The following is a 23,877-nucleotide window of genomic DNA, read 5'->3' on the forward strand; positions in this document are numbered from 1 at the left end:
GCACCTCTGGGTATGAGAGGAGGACATATATATATGTGTGTGTGTGTGTGTGTGTGTGTGTGTGAAAATCGTTGGAGTAATTAGTAGTGTAGATGCAATCAATTGTCTCATTATGTGTTGAAGTTGATTGTGACTTTAATGAACAGTTGTGTATGAATATTATTTACATTTAACTGTAACTGCAGTGGACTAATGTGTATGAATGTTGATTACGATTTATTGTGACTGTAATGAACAAACGCGTATGACTATTAAGTATAATTGATTGTGACTGTAGGGAACAAATATATATATATATATATATATATATATATATATATATATATATATATATATATATATATATATATATATATATATATATATTATGATTTGACTGTGCCTGTAATGAGCAAATGTGTTTGAATAACATTTGTAACTGATAGTGACTGCCATGAACAAACGTGTGTTTATGCCATGTAAATTATTTCATAGAACGACATGTAATGGACAGGTGTGTTACATACCGAACGGGTTGGGTCGCTGTCTGCTCGTATCTTTGTGATTGAAGTCGAGTCTTCTTTTAAAGCCTTTGATGTGTGTGAGTGAAGTGTGGTTGAAGACGGTGCCTGCGTCCACGGTGAATTTAACTGTTAGATGTGGAACGAGAGAAGCGAGCCCTTGTCTTTCCTAAACACCTTGTTCTCTACATGGGTTTCAAGATACCTCTGACCATTCAGGATAAGGCAATGCCCGAGATACCTCAGGGTTAGGGTGAAACCCCGAAAACGAATAGAGGGTTAGGGAGAAAACCCGAGGACTGTCAGCGGTAGGGAGAAACATCACGGTTAAGGAGAAAACTCGGAGAGTCGAGTCATGGTTAAGGAGAAACCGTCAATAACCGACTGGATTAGGAATACGAGATCCCTCTAGATGAAGGAGAAACCCAAGAACGTCAAGGATTGGAAGAGACCGAGAACATATAGGGTTAGGGAGGACGTCTAGAACTCTCAGGTTAGGGAGAAACCCAGTTACCTTTATGGCGTGAGCAGAAACCTGGGAGTCATCTGGGTTAAGAAAAAACAGTGGATATGAGGCTTGGGGAGAAACCCAAGGACAAATGGGGCCATGGAGAAACCAGAAAACCACGAGAGTTAGGGAAAAACTAAAGAACTGCGCGTGATTGAGAGAGACCAGAGAACATATAGGGCTAAAGGGAATCATAGAAACCATCAGGGTTAGGGAGAAATACGAAAAGTGATGGTGTCGGGAGAAATCTGAGAACTGATAGGGAGAAACCTGAGGATCACCGGGGAGAGGAAGAACCCAGAGAACCATAGATGGTAGGGAGAATACAGAGAAACCAGGTTAGTGTATGGACTCTTGTGTCAGCGAAGGTTTCTATCTCCCTTTTCACCCGTTCTCTAGTAGAAAATTCCCTCGGGGCCAACCTTCTCTCTCCTCTTTCCCCACTTTTGCTTCATTCTGTTTCGTCTTCTCTCTCTTTCCTTCATTCTCTACTCTCTATTCTCTCTTTTCTTCGTTCCTTCCTCCTCTCGGTCTGTCTGTCATAGTAGTTTTCCTGGCTATCTTCCTCCCCCTGTGCTATATCCGTCCATCTCTCTCATCCGTACAGACAGACTGGAATATGTGATGCCATTGTGTTTTAATTCATCATCCACAGCTCAGAAGTTCAAGGAGAGCTGCGTTTATTTCTGTTCGGGTGTCCCTGAAGATAGTTGTAAAACTACTGAATACACGCATACATATGTACATGTATAACCAGCGGCGAGTTTGACGGGATAAGTGCTGTAGTAATGAATATACATACGCCCATGTATACTTGTACATACACATATACGTGCATGCGTTAGATATACAGGGGGGAAACTCTGTCATTAGCTACAGTAGTATGAATATACATACGCATACGTATACCCGTACATACATGCGCACATGTGTATGTACGTACGTTACATATACAGGGAGGGGACTCTGTTGTGTACAGTTCACTGGCATTGGGGACGCGGCCAGGGTGTGATGGCCGTGGGTAAGGTCATTGTTACCCCTCCCCCGCCTGCCTCCTGACCTTACCCAGAGGGTCTTCACGACCTCTGCCTCCTCGCTGGCCTTTACACGGGGGCCCCACCCTGCGAGCGCGCCCGCCCGCCGGCCCGTGACCAAAGCCCTTCCGGTGTGGTGGACCGCGGACGGAGGAGGCCTCCCTCCCTCCCGCCCGCCCTCGCGCCCTACCTCCCTCCTTACGGTACAGTTGTCCTCTTTTTATACTCCCTAGAACCACCTATTCTCTCTCTCTCTCTCTCTCTCTCTCTCTCTCTCTCTCTCTCTCTCTCTCTCTCTCTCTCTCTCTCTCGGAAGAAAGCTTGGCAGACTCATAAAGGAAAGTATAAAAGGGACTTACGAAGAGAGAAAGTGAATAAGGATAATGAGAAGACGATGTAAAAAAAATCCCGGGGAAGAGAACCGAGATTGAATGGAGAGAGAGAGAGAGAGAGAGAGAGAGAGAGAGAGAGAGAGAGAGAGAGAGAGAGAGAGAGAGAGAGATCACTGCAGAACACTGGACGTCAAACCAAAGTTGATATTCTCGTTAGGAAGAAAAAGAAAAATCAGAGATTTTGGACAATTTCTATTTAAGCGTGAGGAGGAGTGTGTGTAAAATGACATCTAGGAAATATGCCAGATATTAATTGAGCGATGCAAATTAGTATTCAGCTCGGGACTGGAAGGAGTAATTATGTGGCGAACTGTTCTACCAACGTGGTGGCAGTTGGGTTATAGATACTGTAATGCCAGAATATAACGCAAGGTTGATAACAGGATGAGGTTGGAGGAACAGAATGTTGTTTGAGCTTAGAGTGAACGGGAAAGTATTTTGGGCAGAACTGTTGAGGAGCTTATAATTCGGCTCCAGGACCAGATGGAATTCAAGGCATCGTATCTTCTTCAAGACAAAAACAACCGTAGCGAAACCTGTGGTGTAATGGATGGGGGCCCAATTGTGGACGAAAGTCAATCAGACCTTTACAGAATGACGTATGAAACGTCTGTACACAAAGAAGGATCCAAGCTGATACTTCAACAAAGTTGGTCGGTGAACTTGACTGCACGCGTAATGAAAGACTTTGTAAGAACGACAAAAGAATGCACGATCAGCCTGATTTGATTAACAGTTTTATTGCACCCGAGAGCTGGCTGCTTGTGTGCCCCCACCATCAGCTACGCCATGCAGTACCCCGCATGTCAAGGGTGGGCCGTTTTGATACCTTCTTTTTTTTTTTTTTTTTTCCTCAACACCTCGATGCTTTTTGGAACTCTATACCCTCTCGTGTCTTTCTCAGTTACTTTGACGTGGCACTGTTTAAAAGACAGGTTTGGCAGTTCCTCCTGAGTTCGTAAATGGTTTTCTTCGTCTCCTCTTCTTCCCTTTCAGTAACCTCTTTATATTTCAGTTCACAACCGGCCTTTTTGTGTGAACTTTTGTCCCTGACGAGCCTCCAGTGTTGTCAAAGAAAATCATTGAAGGCCAGCATGGATTTGCACCTGGAGAAGTACTCAGACCCACTTATCAGGTCATGACAATGACACAGCTGAAACTTGAATGCAAAGGGAAGATAACAAGAGAGTTTTTTTTTTCTTCTCGGTTTTACTACACAAGATGTGTGACTTAAGCCACAACAGACTTTTACAAGAGAGAGAGAGAGAGAGAGAGAGAGAGAGAGAGAGAGAGAGAGAGAGAGAGAGAGAGAGAGAGAGAGAGAGAGAGAATAGCAGAACAGAACGTTATTAAGCGCAAGATACCATTGGTGGATGGAAAGTGTCTTTGTGTGGCAGGACAGTCCAAGTCGTCGACCCGCGTCTGACGGTGTGTCAACCCCAGGTCTCGTAATGACGTTGCGGGTCAAAGCTCGACAACACAGTGATTGAAATTATAGTCTGATGGTTCGTGGGCGAAGCTTAAGAGCAGACAGAATGATGAGGATTTTAAAGCTCATTAGAATGAGATGCATATATGGATTAGACCCGGGTACAGTTGACGTAGAGGCATACATGGATTAGATCCGGGTACATTTGACGTAGAGGCATACATGGATTAGACCCGGGTACAGTTGACGTAGAGGCATACATGGATTAGACCCGGGTACAGTTGACGTAGAGGCATATATGGATTAGATCCGGGTATATGGATTAGACCCGGGTACAGTTGGCGTAGAGGCATACATGGATTAGATCCGGGTACAGTTGACGTAGAGGCATACATGGATTAGACCCGGGTACAGTTGACGTGGGGGCATACATGGATTAGACCCAGGTACAGTTGACGTAGAGACATACATGGATTAGACCCGGGTACAGTTGACGTAGAGGCATATATGGAGTAGACCCGGGTTCAGTTGACGTGGGGGCAGTACGGTAGCTTTTAGGATGGTAACGAAGATGAATTTGATAAGCCAATAAATCACGGGATATTTAACATCGCACTGATAAACCCAGTATAAAAAGGCCCAGCGAAGGAGAGGGATTGTGAAAGCACAACGCGTCAAAGATATCAAAGAGTCCTCATGAATGTGAAACTGTACTTGAGAGATGTTGGTATCAAGCAGATGGCAAAGTATCATTCCATGGAATGAGAGGCACGGTATGATAATGAGAACTCCTACGACAAGGGACACAAAACTGGCGATGGGAATTTTTGCAACGTATGCAGACGAAACAGATTTGAATATTGCCGCTCCGTACGCTCGCCCACCCAATAGGGACGGGGTACAAAGAAGCGTGTCACAGGGAATTTAGAATAACCTCAGGAGGGGAGGGAGGGGCGAAAACGGAGTGGGTGGAACGTATGAATAACTCACTACCCAGAGAGAGACTGGAAGGACTTTTAAAAACTTCAACTGCCAGAGAGAGAGAGAGAGAGAGAGAGAGAGAGAGAGAGAGAGAGAGAGAGAGAGAGAGAGATAGAGAGAGAGATCTGTGATAGTCAACGCATGGCGACATATATATAGTGGAGGGAAGGTCACTCGGCGAGGGAAGAAACAGGGATTACTGAATGGAAAACGTCCGTGGAATATCCTTCTTTTTTTTTTCAAAAAAGAAAAAAAAAAGACAAGGTTATCGAACATAATTATACGAGATGCGCAGCCAAAAAAAAATAAGAGGCAAGGTCTGTTGTGTGTGTGTGTGTGTGTGTGTGTGTGTGTGTGTGTGTGTGTGTGTGTAGTACACGGACAACCTGAAGAGGGACAGCAGCAGTAGCAGCAGCAGCAGCTGAAGCAGTTGTAAACCTGGTATGTTAAAGACAGTGTCTGGCCACTTCTCCCCACACCCACATAGTGGCGTATGGTTAAAGCTAATCCCATGCCGTCTCCTCAGCCCACATGGGATAATGGACATCCCGTCTAGCCCGCCCGCCAGTATTCCCTACACACGTCTCTCTCTCTCTCTCTCTCTCTCTCTCTCTCTCTCTCTCTCTCTCTCTCTCTCTCTCTCTCTCTCTCTCTCTCTCCTCTCTCCTCTCCCTCCCTCCCTCCCATACAGCTGCACCCGCATAACCCATCCTGCGGTACCTCTCTCTCGCCCGTCCCATCCATAGGAGTGGCTCTGGGTCGGTCTAGGGGCCTGCCTGCAGGAGAGAGAGAGAGAGAGAGAGAGAGAGAGAGAGAGAGAGAGAGAGAGAGAGAGAGAGAGAGAGACTGCAGACACATCCGAGATCTCGACAACAGTGCTCACATGGTAACACCACCTCTTGTCCGGTCGCTGGAAGCCTCAGAGAGCACTTAGGGAGGTTCTTCCAGTCCACGTCCACCGACGACGTACACGGTCGACCATTGGGTAGCTTAAGTGAGTGACTCTCTCCTTATAAATTAGAGATTCCGACACTAGTACGTACACACGTACACACTAGTACGTACACACCCTCACCACACACACACACACACACCCCTCCCGGTCTGCCAGGGGTGTGTGAATAAGGCATCAAAAAACGCGCTTCCAGAGAATGAACCACAGGCATCAAAAACACTTACACTCTACGTACACATATATATACGCTTCAGTCTTCCCTCCCCATTTCAAACTTTCTCTTCCCCTGTCGCACCTGTTCATCCTCTCCTCCAACCATCCTATATATATATATATATATATATATATATATATATATATATATATATATATATATATATATATATGTGTGTGTGTGTGTGTGTGTGTGTGTGTGTGTAAAATACTTCTATACTTAAGGGTGTATACGACGAGAGTGTGCGTACCGCTCACCTCAGAATATAGGGTTACGACGAAGGAGTTGTGCGAAATACGTGTTGTCGAGTGTCATGCGGGAGGTAGAGGGAGTGTGTATGTCTGTGGGCCGAATGCTAGCAGCCCACGTGCGGGTGAGGCAGAAAGAAAGAAAGAAAAAAGAAGGAAAGAAAAAGAAAGAAAGAAAGGGAGAAAGAAAGAACCATGGCCAGGGAGGGGACTTTGACAATCACTACAGTCAGCTAGCATTACGGAGAATATCGAGTTCCCTTCCCTGGCTGGAGTTGCTGGTCTTTCCCACGCCCCCCGCGGCACGGCCGTGCTCCGATGGCATCACCTCCACCCTGCTGCACCCGTAGCACACCCCCCCACACACACCTCTCTCCTTAAAGCTAGTGTGTGTCTCTAGTGGTGGTTGTGGAAGGTCCTTGAAAAGCCCCCACGCGGCCGTGGACGTGTGTCAACCTTCATCACGGTCTTATGTGTGCGAGATGAATCGCTCCATGCGAGTGCAAAAGGCCTCCCCCCTCTCCTCTCCTCCTCATGATTCACGACGGGATGGAGTGCCGTGCCGTGCGCCTCACGCTGGTGGCACTCGGGGTAGAAGATATAGATAGTGTGTGGGGGTGTGTGTGTGTGTGTGTGCGTGCCCCCCTCATACCAGTGGCACCTTGGGTAGATATTGATACTGTGCCTCGAACTGGTGACGTCCAGGGTAGATATAGATTCTTCTGCCTCACACCGGTGGTACGCCAAGTAGATATAGATACAGGAATTCTGGTAGATACCTGGTGAAGCCTTTCGGAAGTCTTCCACTGATGGCACCCAGGGTAGATATAGATACTGTATCACATCTTTGTGGCCAAGGTAGACGCACATAAAAGGTCCAGTGGTGGAGGCTATAGAGTCCGTGTTTGTAACTGTATCGTATTTGGTATATATCTTTGTGGAAAGTGATGAAGTGATACGTAGTAATGCTTTGGTAGAGTTAGAGAAGACATAGGAGAACGTGTGTGGGCATAGTGGAACATGTGTGGGCATAGCAGAACATGTGTGGGCAAAGCAGAACATGTGTGGGCATTGCAGAACATGTGTGGGCATTGCAGAACTTTAGTGGGCATAGTGGAACATGTGTGGGCATAGCAGAACTTTAGTGGGCATAGCGGAACATGAGAGTCCATAGGGGAACACAGGGGGGCACATAGCAGAACATAAGTGAACGCGAGACGATGTATGAAGATTGATGAACCCAGGAGAACACGAGAGGTGGCGTATATGAACATGAGTTAACACAAATGACGACAGGGAAGAACATGATGGGGAAGGGGACTTATGGTAACACCTGGGGGTTTTGGGGAACACTGGGTGGAACTTGTGGTAACATGGGGGCGGAAAGAAATAACACAGGCACCAAGGATCACGAGAGAACACTGGGTAACACGAAGGGACGCGGGAGAACATGAGGGAACACGGAGAACATGAGGGAACACGGAGAACATGAGGGAACACGGAGAACATGAGTGGCACCCCAGTGAACATAGGGGAAAAGGGAGGAACCCGTAGGTCTTAAAGAGAACATGTCGAGTGGGGGGGTGGGGGAAGGGGAAGGGGGCTGTTAGAACATACTAGGGTGAGAGTGTGGGGGAATATGAGGGAATGTGAAGAGAGAGAGAAGAACTTGCTGAACATGGGGGGGGGGGGTTATGATCGGTGAACATGGGTGGGGGTGGGGCACAAGGTGGTATATTTGGAACACAAGGCTGGGGTGTTGCGAGGTGAGACTGATGATGATAATTTGGTTGTTAGTGATGCTCTCTGCTTCGTTGGTCTCGTCCTTGATAACAGTGCATCGTTGTGCACTCCAAGAGTCATTGTCCCGTTTGTCACTGTTGCCGATAAGAGAGCACATGGCTGAGCACAGGCGAAGATAATGAGGGGAAACAAATGGCTGATTGGAAGATCTAAGCCAACGCTGCGTCCACGGTGTGTGTGTGTGTGTGTGTGTGTGTGTGTGTGTGTGTGTGTGTGTGTAGTTGGAATGTCTGCCATGTTCGTTTCCACTGTTGTGTGCTTGCTGAAGGGCTGGGATAGGTTAGATCTAGGTTTAGGTCTGGTAAAGGGGCTAACTTGTCTTCCATGATGCGATCCTATCCCACTCATTGTTTTTTTTTTCTTACCATAGCCGGGGTTACAACAGGTGGATATAACCATTAGCGAGGCCGCGCCTTGACGAGAGATGTGGTTGTTTAAGGGCTGTGCCGGTGGTTCGCTCTCGAAGGCGATTGGTAGGGGACACACACACACACAGCTCTGCTCTCCAGTGATCAATAGGATATTGCGTCATTCGTGACCCCCCCATGAGCCACGACGGTACGACCCCTTAAACGTGAAGGTACGACTGTTTGAAAATGACGGTACGACCCCTGATACATGGCGACACACGACCCTTCGAACACGGCGGTGAGATCCATGAATTTGATGGGCCTGGTCTTTCACGTGACCCCGCAAGGCATCAGGTCTAAGGCCATTCCATTACACCCGGAGGCTCGTGCCATCATCGTGGTCCGCGACTCGTGCCATCATCGTGGTCCGCGACTCGTTTCCGTCCAACGACAGAGAGCGTACATCTCCCCGCCTCATAGAGGCTGAGGGCCCTCCCTCCTCACGAGGAACGTGTCGGGTGCATGTTTGGGGTGCCACTGTGGGCGGCCCGTGGAGGCAATGTGTTGGTGCTTCGCCAATCAGGAAGCATTCTGCCCGCATCTAAAAAGAGTTCCATTGTTTATTTCCTCCCAGCGTCTACGTTCGAGGCTGGGAAACAAGGGGCAGTGGTAAAGTCTGTGGTTGGTGTGTTTATCAAACTGTCCACATACGCGGCAGGAGCAGCAGCACAACGTGTGGCAGTGGTACAGCAGCAGGAGTAGCAGCAGCAGTAGCCCTATTAGTACAGCGTGTAGCAGTGGTACAGCAGCGGGAGCAGCACAGACTCTGTTGGTGGTGGTACGATAGCTGTGGCAACACAGCGTGTGGTTGTGATAACAGCGGCAGCAAGAGCATAGGGTTTGTTAGTGGTACACGGAGGTTGTTACAAGTTTATGGTTTTCTTTTTTTCTTTTTTCCCCCCTTTCTAATCTGTTCTGTTCCATCCGATTTAGTTAATAGGTCCCTCTGAAATCGTAGGAAGTTTTCATCGGATACCTCCCAGATTAGTCAGCGTCATTTCTTCCTGCGTGTGGGGCAGTACACCTGCTGCAGACGCTACATAGATACTGTGAGCCAGGAACCAGCAGAGATCATCGCCTGGGGAGACTCGTCGTTGCTTAAGCCAGTAACGTCCGAAGCGGCGGCAGGGACAGTGCACATACCACCACACATACCTCGAGACGATCACGATAGTCTCCACTGTAGTTGACGAGAGAGAGAGAGAGAGAGAGAGAGAGAGAGAGAGAGAGAGAGAGAGAGAGAGAGAGAGAGAGAGAGAGAGAGAGAGAGAGCAAACACAGACACCTACACGGGACCAAACAAAGACATAGTAGGACGGGCAGGGGAAGCAATGTCGGTGACCACCCTCTGCTACCCTGTACAAAGTGATGGGTCTCAAGGCCTGCCTTCTGCCAGTTTCAACAGGGGCCCAACAGGGGCCCCATCTTCCATGAGGGTCAGAACAGAAAATGGTAAGGATAAACCCCTTTACAACAAACCACAAACGAGATAATATTTGCCTACATAGTTGCCTACATATAGTGCCTTAGCTCACCCAAGACAAAATTCCTTTTATATGTTGGTTACCGACCGAGTGAAGTGTAGTGCAGCATTTGCAATTTTTCCCCTGACACTTGTGTCAGAGATCACGTGAACAGTGCGTTGTACATATTAGATCACCGCTTCCACGGATGTGACGGGAAGGATGATTTGGAAAGACATGAGCAGCAGTTGGATCGTATGTTCAGTATCTCCGTATTAAAACTGAGCTCCGAGACTCGTCGGTGAATGTAGGAGCAGTGTTAGTGGCGATGACTGAGCAATCATAAACATTACACTGCACTAATCTTTTAATTATCCTTCAGGTGCAAGACGAAAAGAACTTCTGATATAAGTTGTTCTGCTCCGACCGTCTTGTGAAACGTCGTCTCTAACGTGATCCTTCAAGGGAGATTTCAACCCCACCACACATGCGATGGGAACAAGATGGGAACGATATTGTGGCATAGACTCGAGAGGCAGTAGCATGGAGGATCAGCCACTGAAGACGGTTTGATGTCGAGCTGTGCGACGCAAAAGTCTCGCAGAGTCGGTCAACAGCGGGAACCCAACCGCACAAGACAGTGCTCCTACACTCAAACCCAAGACGGGACTCCTGGAACCCTGACCTCTAGATCAAAGAATTAAAAAAAATGTCGACTCTTCATCGTCCCCGGAGAATTTAAAAGTCACTTTTTATCTCCACATTTTAAAAAGTACCTGACCGATAACATTCACATCGTACTACGTACTTCGATTTCTTTGAGAGTTCTAAGATGTACAATGACTTAGCTTTATGAAGTTCGATAATCTACGTTAACGCATGACAACGTGATGTCTGGGCAGGAAGAAGATTAAGGGTTAAGAAGTGAGCATTGGTCGGTGACGGGCCCTCACTGACACCAGAGAGGAACTGGACCACTGGGAACGGACGAAATCACCGAGACTGTCGTCTGGAGCGATGTGTCGGGAGGTATTATCTACTCTTGGAAAGTCTTGGAGGGCATGATTCCCACACCACAACTGAAGATTACTCTCTTGTTAACACGATAGGCATGAGAGACCGCGTAGAATGTTGCCACAGATATCAAGAGGATGCCACAAGAACAAGAGCCCACAGGATGGGAAGGAGTGCACAGTAAAGTAGCTGCAACTGAGGCCAAAAAAACAACAACAGAATCCTGGCCAGTAGCCATCAGTAACACCATGGGATGTGAAGAAGGCAGAGCCCATGGCCTTGGTCAACTTGGTCTGCGGGCCGTGTCTTTCAACAGCTTGGTTGACCATTGACCCAACAATTCAACAGCTTTGGACCTAAGCCCTGCCAGCTGTGGGAGGTGGTAGAAGACCTCCGAAGTCCACGCATGGTAAATAGCAGCCAGTAGCTAGCCACAGCATCTTAGTGTCCGATGGTAGCTTAGGAGCAGCCCAGCGTGTTGTGGTAGGACAGCAGCAGCGACATAGCGTTTGGTGATTAGTCCAGCAGTAGCGGCAGCAGCACAGCGTGTGTGGTAGTGGTACAGCAGCAGTAGCGCGGCGTGTGGTGAGCAGCAGCAGCAGCAGCTGGTGCAGGAGGTAGAGCAGGTGGCTATAACTAGTGAGGGGTGTAAGTCAGATGGCCCGGGGCCAACACTTGACGACTGCTAGAGTCACCCCCACAGGGTCTCTTCCGTCTTATTATGCAAGTCCTCTCTCTCCCTCCTCCTCCCTCCCGCGCAGGAACCGTCTTCCTGGACACCAGGCCCACTCTCTCTCCCTCCTTCCCTCCCTCCTTCCCGCCCTCCAGCCTCCGCACCCTCATCCTTTATTGTAACCCCCCTTCCCTTGACCAGCACCGTATACGTCCTTTGCCCCTGTGATGGCTTGGCCTGTGACCCATCTCGGCCATCGTATGCAAGGGTTCGTACCGTCATGTTCAAGGTCACTCCAACCTTGTGGTAAAGATGTGTCGCGAAACATCTGCGCAAGGCATGATGGACGATACCAGTAGATAGTAACCAACATCTATTGAATACATCTCATAAATTTGTTATTTTTTTTTCAGTAATTAAAGAGACACCACACGTCCAAAATGATACATACTTGGGCATTTACAGCGCCATCTGTTGCTGTGACATTTATTTGGTCTGTCAGGAGAGTTAAGATGACGATTTACGTGTCTGTTGTACAGGTGGACAGCCCTGAGGGTGTTTTGAACAGACACAGTGGTTTTATTGTGTGTACAACAGACTGTGTACTTTGTACAGAGTTAAACAGGCAGAACAGTTTTTCATCGTATTGGTTGGTTGGTTGGCAGCAATTTACAGAGTCACTTGCAAAACAGTTTATACCACTGGGATTTAACTGCTTCCACGGGTAGCTGGGATAAAGCCAGCCGACATGATTATACCATTTAGGTGTACCGTATCCCTGGGCAGCTGGGGTAATGCCAGCAGATATATACCACTGAGGTGTACTACCTCCCTGGGCAGCTGGGCCAGGGCCAGCTGAGATAATATTTAGATGTTCTCCCCGCCAGACTTGTCTACGGGCTCCTTTGCACACACAAACCTACACACACACACACACACACACACACACACACACACACACACACACACACACACACACACACACCAGAAGGCGTTTGACTCCTTACCACAAACGAAGCTGGCAAAGAACCTGGATCTTAAGGCAGGGATCATGGGTGAGGCTACTTCGACTGGGAGATCAGGTAAAGGAACACATGACGCATGCCAGAGGTGAGTCTCAGAAAATGGACAAGGGTTCACCAGTGGCGTGCCCCAGGGCTCAGTCTTGGGACCAGTGCTGTTTCTAATCTGCGTCAATGACTTGCCAGGGCTTGAGACTTCATCGTGAATATGCTTGCCGGTGAGGGGTCAGGGTCATAGAGGGAGTTAGGGAATGATGAAGAGACCCTCATTCTACTGACAAGGGAAGCAAGAGAAACTCCAGGGTTGCTGTAAAACGTAGTTGTGTGTGTGTGAGGATGTGGCACATCGTAATGAGGATTTGGGGGGGAGGGGGGAATAGTGAAAGAACTCCTCATTGTGAGTGTCATTCATCAGGGAAATAGGTTGCGGGAATCCGTGTGTGTGAGAGGAAAGTGGGAGCCGACTTTGTACGTAACTTATCACCGGAACTCCACCGTAGGAAAATAGATTGAGGAACCACATCAGGAAATGTTGAGCAAACTGTGCACATCCCTTTATAAGTCATCCTAAGCTACAGTATGCTGGAAAGATGTCATGACTGAGTATCTAGAAACCATAACAAGAAGCAGCGAGGAACGTGATAGAGGTGTAAAGAGAAGTTCCATTTTCATATGAAGACAAGAGATGATTGGAATGAAGTGAATGGGGAAAGTTATAATGACAGTATACGTTTAAAATGTTGTAAGATTATAGAGAACTCTCCTTCCCCTGTACAGCCCAAAGAGGTAATGACAGTTTAGTCCTGAGGAGGAGGAGGAGGAGGAGGACATACCAGTCAGCTGGTACTGAAGACTGATCGGTCCCCCGTTTACAAACAGAAGCACCAACGACTCCACTCTATCCCCTCCTTCCTGGAAAGTCCTCAAAACTCCGATTCGATAAGTTCCTCCAAAAGTTTGCCCTGCCAGCCATCCAGTTGGTTTTCGAAGAACGCATCTGGAGGCTGAGAGCAATGGAGTTTAGTCGAGCGAATTGAGAGGATGATGGGTTAGAAAAGTGCCCCCTGGTACCCTACCCGGTTGGTTCAAACATCCGCTGATGGTGCAAGTCCCGTGGACCCCCCACGGGGTTGCAGGATGGCCTTCCCCCCCTGATATCGTGTCACGTAAGACGATAAAGGGATGACAAGTTGCCGCATTAATGTTGCTGTTGTGTTGCAGACAGTGGCAGCGAATGCGAATGGCTGCGTGGCGTGTGTTGCCCAAGTGTTGTGTCGTCGTGCCACACATTTAACGTACGGCGTCCTAACGCACTTAAAGAGCTGTTACCGCGACAACGCCTTTCTCTGCAGAATTCCCGTAAACAACGTTGATGTAATGGTCGTTTTTAAGGCGGGAATTTGCCTCTCTTTATACCTGTCTTGTGTCGTTGGTCGTTTTTTTTCCCCCTGTTGCTATACCTGTCTTTGGCACATTGTATCACAACAAAGGCAAGGTGTATTTTGTCTCTCAAGGGCAAAAAGGAAGATATTTGCAGTCGTATTCTTCCCTCTGTATGCTGGAGCGAGCACTACCATCGCTTTGTGTGACATCTGCACCACAGGTTAACAGCTGAGGTTCGCAGTACTCTCAGTAAGAGAGAGACGGATCTCACCTTTATCATGTGTGATTTTTTTCCCTAATTGACAAGTTTTAGGTCAGTAAATGCTTTTTTTTTTTTTGAGAAATTAATTAAGACAGATATTTCTTGGATTACCGGTAATCATGAGGAAAGAGCGTAAGGGACGTAACCATCGTTTGAGCTTGATCGATCTTCGGGAGGTAATCGTTCACAGGTGTTGAACGTTATGATTTGGTGACTCATCCCCGGTATTCCTTAGGTGGGTAGGTGTGTGTGTGTGTGTGTGAGAGAGAGAGAGAGAGAGAGAGAGAGTCGGAGGTGTCGTTAGCGTGACCGGGGCGGTGTCGTTAGCGTGAGCCACGTACTTCTTAATACACCCACGGCTCACGGTGGATAAGGGTACAAGTTTGATGAATTGATGGATGAGAATATGACTAATTTCTTGATTTTGTTCTCTTTTTTTTTTTCCACATGTGGATGCAGGTCAGGGGAAGGTGTCTTTCCATGAAGTATGAGGTGTGTGTGTGTGTGTGTGTGTGTGTGTGTGTGTGTGTGTGGTTATCGGTGATGTGCCCAGAGAGCAGATAGTGATGGTCATCACTCCAGTGTGGATAGAGGCGCCCCTCTCATCACCCCAGTTTATAGAGGTACCCCTTTCATCACCCCAGTGGGGATAGAGGTACCCCTTTCATCACCCCAGTGGGGATAGAGGTGCCCCTTTCATCACTCCAGTGTGGATAGAGGTACCCCTTCTTATGGCTGTTGGTTGGTTATATACGAGGTAAATCATCACCTGGGCTGGGGGTGTCCGTAAGTGGGGCAGACCTTACCTAAAGTGGCACTATCAGTCCACACCTGGCCACCTAACCTGTATCGTACTACTTCACACACCAGTACTCACTCGTACACCCTACCGCTTACTATATATATATATATATATATATATATATATATATATATATATATATATATATATATATATATATATATATATATATACTTTGCCTGGCTTTTACAAGAGACTTTTATATAAAGATGGCTTGATTTCAGTTGGCCTTCAAGGCTGACTTTCGGAATTTTGAAATGTGTGGTCACTTCTGAGTGGAACGAGTATCACGGAGCTTTAGTAAATGTGAAAGGCAAGGCTCTGGTACCCATGGCTCCTGCCTTGGGCACTTCATTATAATTTGAGGCTGCTACGTCGCCAGTTTGAATGAGTGCAGTGAACATGGTGAGCGAGTAGGAATACAGGAGGGTGAGTGGTTCCGGATGAATTAGAGTTTGCTTCATAGGCTTGTGATGGTTGGGGTGGTGGTGTGGGTGGTAAATGTGAGAGTCTTGGAGAGAGAGAGAGAGAGAGAGAGAGAGAGAGAGAGAGAGAGAGAGAGAGAGAGAGAGAGAGAGGCTGGTCGACAGTATGCTGGGGATGGGGGTAGAGGGGGTGTGTGTGGGGATGAGTCATTTGCTGTTTGCAGATGACACGGCTTTGGTGGGAGACTCCACAAGCTGATGTTTAAGTTTGGGAGAATGCGTGAAAGGAAGAAGCCGAGAGTGAATACGAGCGAAATAAAGTTATGAAGTTTGACCGGCGGGAGAGACAGGTTGGTGTTGAGTGGTGAATTTAAATATATTGAATCTGATGGATGAAGGTGCGGAGAAAGAGGTCACTGTACGTGAGGGCAGAGATGGGTATGTCTGATCGTGTATACAACAGTCCCGACGGTGCTGTGTGGGTGCGAGTCATGGACGATGGTGGACTGGTTCGAAATGAAGTGCTTGAGGACAGCGTGTGGTGCGAGGATGGTTGATCCTGTTAGTAATGATAGATAGATAGATAGATAGATAGATAGATAGAGAGAGAGAGAGAGAGAGAGAGAGAGAGAGAGAGAGAGAGAGAGAGAGAGAGAGAGAGAGAGAGATAAGACTGTGCCGTCCCTGTACATGTGCCTGAGGATGGCACGTGTGTGTAGTAGCGTAGGATCCACCCATAAACACCGGACGTGGGGTCCGATCCTTCCACTCGGAAGTCAGTTGCTTCTGGAGTAGGAGGATGACCTCGTTAAGGCAGAGGTCAGGACGAAGTGGAGGGGGTGGGAGGGTGTTATGGGTAAGTGACGCGGTCCTGGCCGGGTGCCGGGAGGGGAAGAAGTTACTGAGGTCTTTTTATACATGTGATTTATACTAGTTTCTTGTACACACACACACACACACACACACACACACACACACACACACACACACACACACACACGTGTCCCAAACACCTGTGTGTTGACCAATTACACCTGAGTACAGTTTCGGGACTTGGTCCCATTTCCCGTAGGGATTAGACTCTGAAACTGTGTCCGATGAGCGATGTGTGTGTGTGTGTGTGTGTGTGTGTGTGGCACTCAGGTGTAAGTAACCTACATCTGCCAGCCTCCCCCTCTCCACCCTCCTCGCCCGACTCCCTCCCTCAGCATAATTATGGCCGTGATCACGAAACAGGAGGTCTATACCGGACCATTGAGGCCGGGGGAGTGAGTGGGGATACTGCCCTCTGGCCTTCCTCCCCCCCAGTACTAGGACCCACCTCATCTTCCAAGCAGGGGAAGTGTGAAGACAAGTCCAAGCCTCCTCCCCCACTACTGGCATCCGACTCACATCCCCAGGTGGGAAGGAAGGCTGGGGAGGTGTGGACACCAACCCCGGCCTCCTCCTCCTCCTCCTCCTCACCCCCAGTACTAAGGCTCGCCTCTCGTCCTTGACTCAAGCAGTGTTTTATTTCCTTGATGTTTTTTCTTCATGGGTTCCACCAGCGTCCGTGCAGCAGGATGCTGCCAGGGTCACCAAGGATTGGTGCTTACGACCTTACCTTCACAGCCAGCCAGCTGCTCGTGGTGGGGTGGGTGTGGTCTTCGTGGTGTAGGAGGACTTGATTGGGGGGCCCCATGGACCAGACTCGGCCCGACGATGGTCATTATAGGTCATTATGGCCTGGTTTAGGGTCAGGTCTTGGTGACGGGAGGGCGCCGCTAACAGGGTCGTTACGTGTCACCTTTATGTCGCCCTCACCACGCGTGAGGGACACCCACCTCCCACCACGATGGTCGCGTTCGTCGTGGCGGGGTCGGCGATCAAGTTGATACATACGGGAAGGATCTGATGGAAGACTGGCACACCACCACGTCCTTCCCTCCACAATATATTCCCAGTCATCACAGGTGGCAGATAGAACTCTCACCCTCAGGCTCGGCTTTCGTTTTATTTTTCGTTTTTTCATCTGCCTTCAGGAATGTAAGTGGGCTCTGGTATTCCTGGGTCAGAGTCGGTAGGTATGCCCGGGTTTAAACCTGTTGCCTTGACTGATGAGTCACTTGTGATGGCAGGGGGTCACGCGACCCAGTGCCTCGTTTTAGTGCTCCGTCCAGCACCTTGCCTAGCGCGCCGTCCAGCGCCCTGCCTAATGAGCCGTCCAGTGCTCCACTAATACCCCCGTCCTCTGGCCCCGCCAAACCTCCTATCCAGCACCCCGTTCAGCACCCCCATCAACAAGCGCCCCGCCCAGCTCTCCTTCCAGCACCCGGCCCAAGCACCCTCTTCCAACGCCCCCGCCCAGCGCCCCGTCCAGCTTTCCTTCCAGCACCCGGCTCCAGTACCCCCTTCCAACGCCCCCGACCCAGCGCCCCGTCCAGCTCTCCTTCCAGCACCCGGCCCCAGTACCCCCTTCCAACGCCCCCGACACAGCGCCCCGTCCTGTAAATAACATTCGATGTTGCGTCAACCCGGATCATCTTTGCATACTTCACTGTTTTGTGTTTGATATCACTGTTTACTGCAATAAGCGAAGGTTAAGTGGTAAATGCACTTTGATCAGTTATTACACGGGTGTTTCTAGTAAGATTAGGATACCCTATGATCTACATAAACATTCATTGGATGTCTGCCTAATGGATTGACGGAATGGTTGTGTCGTACCCTTCTACAAAGATAAGGGTTGACATAAGCGAATGCTGGAAGTACAGAGGTGAACGTCGGGTGAGCATGGCCCGGTATATGTTGCATGGGAGGTTGGTGGTCGAGAGGATGGGTGGCACGCTCAGAACATCAGGTTAGGGAGGAGCAATGTGGCTAGAGAGAGAGGAAGAGGTACAGGATGCGTAAGTCCGGGTGCTTTGCTCCGGAGAATTATTTTGAGCAGTGCTGAGAGAGAGAGAGAGAGAGAGAGAGAGAGAGAGAGAGAGAGAGAGAGAGAGAGAGAGAGAGAGAGAGAAGGAGCGGGACTGGTTCTAGGTGATGGTGGATCTGCATCATGGCTGTTTCATTTGTTTATGGATGGAGGGTGGTGAGGGAGGGTAAAAACGTGAGGGGTCGTGGAGGGAGGGATCGGTTCTTCAGGTATGCTTGGGGGATGTGTGTGTGTTTGTGTGTGTGTGTGTGTGTGTGTGTGTGTGTGTGTGTGTGTGTGTGGAGGTGAGTCAGTTGCTATTGGCGGATGTAAGCAAATGTGGGCATTGTTCGTGTGTTCCTGATGCTATCTCGTTAAGCGGGAAACGGTGAACTATTATGACACACACACACACACACACACACGTACGTGTATATGATAGGTTTTGTCTGGTCGCCGTTTCCTGCGTTAGCGAGGGAGCTCCAGGTACAGACGAAGAAAGGCCGCATCCGCTTGCATTCCCGATCTGCAATATATTGCAGTAGTTCACAGTGGTGTCATAATGACAATGATGATAATGATGATAATAATGATAATGATATTGATAATGATAATGATAATAATGATAATGATAATAATAATGATAATGATATTGATAATGATACTGATAATAATAATAATAATAATAATAATAATAATAATAATAATAATAATAATAATGATTGATAATAATAATAATAATAATAATAATAATAATAATGATAATAATAATAATAATAATGATAATAATAATAATAATAATAATAATAATAATGATAATAATAATAATAATAATAATAATAATAATAATGATGATAATAATAATAATAGTAATAATAATAATAATAATAATAATAATAATAATAATAGTAATAATAATAATAATAATAATAATAATAATAATAATAATAATGATGATAATGATAATGATAATTATAATACACTCACAATTCGTGGTTACATTGCAGTTATAAGAATTAATTTGTCTTTTAATCTAGTTTGAACAGTTTAATGACGACTGCTGTGGTGAATTGATTTTCAGGGGAGGGAGGGTTAGTTAGATATGGCGTGACTCCCTTAAGACGTTGCCTGGCATTACCAGGGAATACAAGAAAATGAATTTTCATTTGCCTCACCAGCGGCAGCACGCACACGGACGGCCCTTGCTTGTTACGTCTGGCCCGGCTACCTGGCTATGGCTCGTAGCCTCGACCGTATGTGTTACATGAGAACTATGATAATTGTATTCACGTCAGGCGTGTAGGAAGTGATTTTGGCTGTGGTGGATTTTTACCCCAGCAGAGTTGATCTAGTTCGCGTCTTTTTTTTTTTTTTTAAAGAAACAGAAGTCTAGATTATATATATATATATATATATATATATATATATATATATATATATATATATATATATATATATATATTTACCAAATGGCGTCCTAGCTACGTCTCTTCGTTGTATATCAACTGACTGTTATATTTCTCTCTTGTGTCTCCCCTGAGGATGTGATTATTACACGAAAGTGCGCTTGGGAACTCATCGTGTTTCATTTTCCCCGTGGACTCATAGGGATTACTGTAGTATATATGTACATGACTTGGTTGCTCTCAGTTATTGGTATGGAGGAGGAAAAAAAGAAATATAGATAAGAAATGTATATATTGGCAGATTATAAGGAGGGTGTGTCAGATGATAGATACAGGGATGTTGATGTGAGATGCGAGATGTTTGACACCTTTGTGTGTGGGTGTGTTAGGGGAAGGTTAGCGCCCCACACCCTGGCCTCACAGTATACTCCACACTTGCCTCAGCGTAACGTTAACCTGGCTGGAATGTGTTATTAGTGTGTTGCATACGTTCCCTCCCTGTGCTTGGACGCGGCCTCACACAGCCTAATTGATCAGGAGACAATTATGCTCCACTTTCGTCACTCGGTAACACTGAGCTGTGTCTTGGGTGGAGACTTGCCTTCGAAGTCCACGTCTATGTAAGAAATCAAGAGATTACCGTGTGTTTAGGGTGGTGTGCTGTCCCAAGAAAGGGTCGAATCTCTCGACTCATGGGTCGAATCAGTCGACTCTGGGCCGAACCTGTCGAGGTGTGGTTCGACACCTGGTATGAGGTATTTGATTAGGTGATGATTCGTGTGTTTATCATGATAGCTGTTACATGTTGCCTATTACTGATGGTTTATTTTTTTTGTGTGTGTGAAGGAAAGTTTATATTTTGGTAAGAGTGGAGGGTGAAGGTATGATGGTGGGTGAGGAGGGAGGAAAGGAAACTGCTAATGAGAGGCGGGCGGACAGTGGGTGAGTAGTGCACACGTGCACGTGGAGGGAAGGGGGGGGTGTGGCACGCACGAGGAAAGGTTAGCACGCTGCTACAGAAGGCCAAACCCCGCCACACCTGCCCTTCTTCCTGGCCAGTCTCTCTCTCTCTCTCTCTCTCTCTCTCTCTCTCTCTCTCTCTCTCTCTCTCTCTCTCTCTCTCTCTCTCACACACACACACACACACACCATGATGTTCGTGTATTACACTGATGTTGACAGTGTGATTTTCTCTGTCGCAATGTTCGTTTCGCTTGAGGTGGTGGTCGGTTGAATTGCAGAGCTTAGTGAGCCGGACAAGGGGGTTGGGGGCCTCTCTCTCTCTCTCTCTCTCTCTCTCTCTCTCTCTCTCTCTCTCTCTCTCTCTCTCTCTCTCTCTCTCTCTCTCTGCACTGTGTAATTACTTCTTTGCACAGGACGGGGTATGAGTTCTGCACTTGTGGCGCTCCCCATCTGTCTCGTGTGTGTGTGTGTGTGTGTGTGTGTGTGTGTGTGTGTGTGTGTGTGTCCATTACTCTTTCCCGTCTGTGCCTGTTACTGTCAGGCATCCCCCCCCTCCTCCCATATGTCCTCTGTCACTCTCTCCCGCCTGTCCGTCCGTCCATCCGTCCGTCTGGTCGTGGCCGCTAGCGTCTGGAAGCTGGTGAGAGAGAGGGAGAGAGAGAGAGAGAGAGAGAGCGAGAGAGAGAGAGAGAGAGAGAGAGAGAGAGAGAGAGAGAGAGAGAGAGAGAGAGAGAGAGAGAGCGGATGTGCACCACTCCGCCTGTATTGATCTTGCAAAATGTCACCAAAAGTCACGCGAGATGGTAAATACCACATCATCCTGGAGGGCCACGTCTTGAGGAAGGGATGGATGGGCCCCCCGACGTGTCCTCGTTCATTGTGGTGACCCGAGTGTGTGTGTGTGTGTGTGTGTGTGTGTGTGTGTGTGGAGGTACCTGAAGGATTGCTTCGTGTTTCATGGTGTACTTTGATGAAGATCCGATCACGCATATTCATACGTCAAGAAATATAGGTAAAGCCTCTCAAGTCTGGTCAACAATTAGTCTTTTATTTATGAGATATATGCAAGAGGGGTTTCTTCGTCTATAGTGGCATTCCACCACCATACGTCATTTGTGATTGTCACTGACTCTATAGGCATGTGTAGGATTAGATAGTCCAGATACTTAGTATTAGATATTCCAGATACTTATTATTTTCTAGGATGTTATTAATGCTCTTGTGAAATCGTTTTTCTGGTGTGTGTCCAACACACTGTTCCCCCCGTGTTCGTCGACCAATGGTATTCCGTAGCGTTATAGAGTTCGCAGTCTGATTGGCTCTAATGTATTAGGGATTGTATAGGACTTATGCTATGTAGGGGACTCGTGCATGACATCCCATGTACAGGGATATGTAATAGCATCCCATCAGCAGGGATATGAGTTAGAGAATAACAGACTAACACTCGACGTGTAGAATACTGGCCTGGCCAAGTGTGTAAACATTGTGGAATGAGTTTTGTAGTTATTCGTTTATATCATTATGTTCTCCTTTTTTTTTCTGATGTGTGTCTGGTGACTGTTGCAGGCACGACCGGGATATGTGTGGCGGCTAATGAGTGAGTGAGACCGGTGCGCGATATGTGAGGTAAGAGGCAACTCACCGTTTTCCCGTTTTTCCTTTGCTCAGCAGTCATGCCACTACGTTTTTTTCTTGACTTCATCTCGTGATGTCTCTACGTTATCTTTATACTTCAGCTACTCATGTCTCTCCGTTTTCCTTCTTCAGCTAGTGATGCCACTGCGTTTTCTTTACTTCATCTACTTATGTCTCTGTACGTTTTCTCTTCTTCAACTAGTGATGCCACTACGTTTTCTTCCTATCAGCTGGTGATGCCATTACGTTTTCTTCCTAACAAGAGAAAACATTGGATAATGTCTCCTTCCACTTTTCATATATATATATATATATATATATATATATATATATATATATATATATATATATATATATATATATATATATATACCCAGTAGGTGTAGATTCCATGTTTAATTTACGTAAATTGATTAGCTGTCCATTAGTTATTCATCGCCATATTGGCGTTGGGCTGTGTGGCAGAGGCTGGAAGGGAGCCCATACGTCGAACACATGGGTGATCGTCCACCTGGCGGTCCCCTCTTCTCTCACACACACATATACCACCCACACCCCACACACTCCACCCCTCTCTCAGAACGTGCTCATAGGTCCTCAGAACACATCATCACGCTCACAGCTCACAGACCACCGCACATAAGGAGCCAAAGGGGAATAGATGGAGCTCATCTACTTATGCAGAGCACTGCCCTGTGTTGTGTTCTGTTCTTCCCACAGCTCCAGGCCACGCCCACACTGCCACAGTTGCCAGTCCCTCCCCCAACACCAGGCCACGCCCGACCATAGACCACCCCTGGCGCATCCCAGACCACGCCCTCAACGTTAGAGACCACGCCCACACCACACCACGCCCAAAGCGCAGGAAACCACGCTCATTCCACCATAGACCACGCACACAACGCCACAGACCACACCCATAACACTGTGGTCCACTTCCAAAACACCACAGACCACGTCCATAACCCTCCCCCACCACCCCAGAGACCACGCTCCCCGACCCCACAAACAACGCCCACAACTCAACATAGAAGGTGGCAAACCCGCACCTAACACCCACAGTTCCCTAGATCAAAACACTTGCGTCTCACAGAAGCCACAGGGAGGCCACAGATACCCGGAGCTTTGCAGACATTACTCCACAGACCTCACCCACTGCTGTAGAAACACGAAGGGGTACCCCACAACATAGCTACCAAAGCAAGCTACCTTTTCCCCCCCAGACATAGTTGAATAGATCACAATACCTACAATCTTATGCTTGTAGCCTGAATTGAAATAACCAGTACCTACAACCCTAAGCTTGTAGTCTGCCATAGCTTGCCGTGCGAGCCATGGAAGTACGTCTTGTAAGTAGACACAAACAATTTAGTTCCAAGCTGACTCTCTCTCTCTCTCTCTCTCTCTCTCTCTCTCTCTCTCTCTCTCTCTCTCTCTCTCTCTCTCTCTCTCTCTC

At 47.6% G+C, this 23,877-nt stretch overlaps 1 protein-coding gene across 6 annotated transcripts in view; it reads left to right on the top strand.

Annotated features, from left to right (window-relative positions):
- Positions 1-23,877, top strand: part of ATP8B (ATPase phospholipid transporting 8B) — a 268,417-nt gene that overhangs the window by 69,199 nt on the left and 175,341 nt on the right. For 3 of the 6 annotated variants that reach the window (XM_071657799.1, XM_071657800.1, XM_071657798.1), the window contains one exon: positions 22,353-22,412. The exons of the other annotated variants lie outside the window; for them this stretch is intronic. The gene's annotated coding sequence lies outside the window, so the exon portion shown is untranslated. The remainder of the gene's footprint in view (positions 1-22,352; positions 22,413-23,877) is intronic. 6 annotated transcript variants of the gene reach the window in all.

This window comes from Panulirus ornatus, chromosome 65, assembly GCF_036320965.1.
Source record: "Panulirus ornatus isolate Po-2019 chromosome 65, ASM3632096v1, whole genome shotgun sequence".
NCBI classification, from domain to species: domain Eukaryota; kingdom Metazoa; phylum Arthropoda; class Malacostraca; order Decapoda; family Palinuridae; genus Panulirus; species Panulirus ornatus.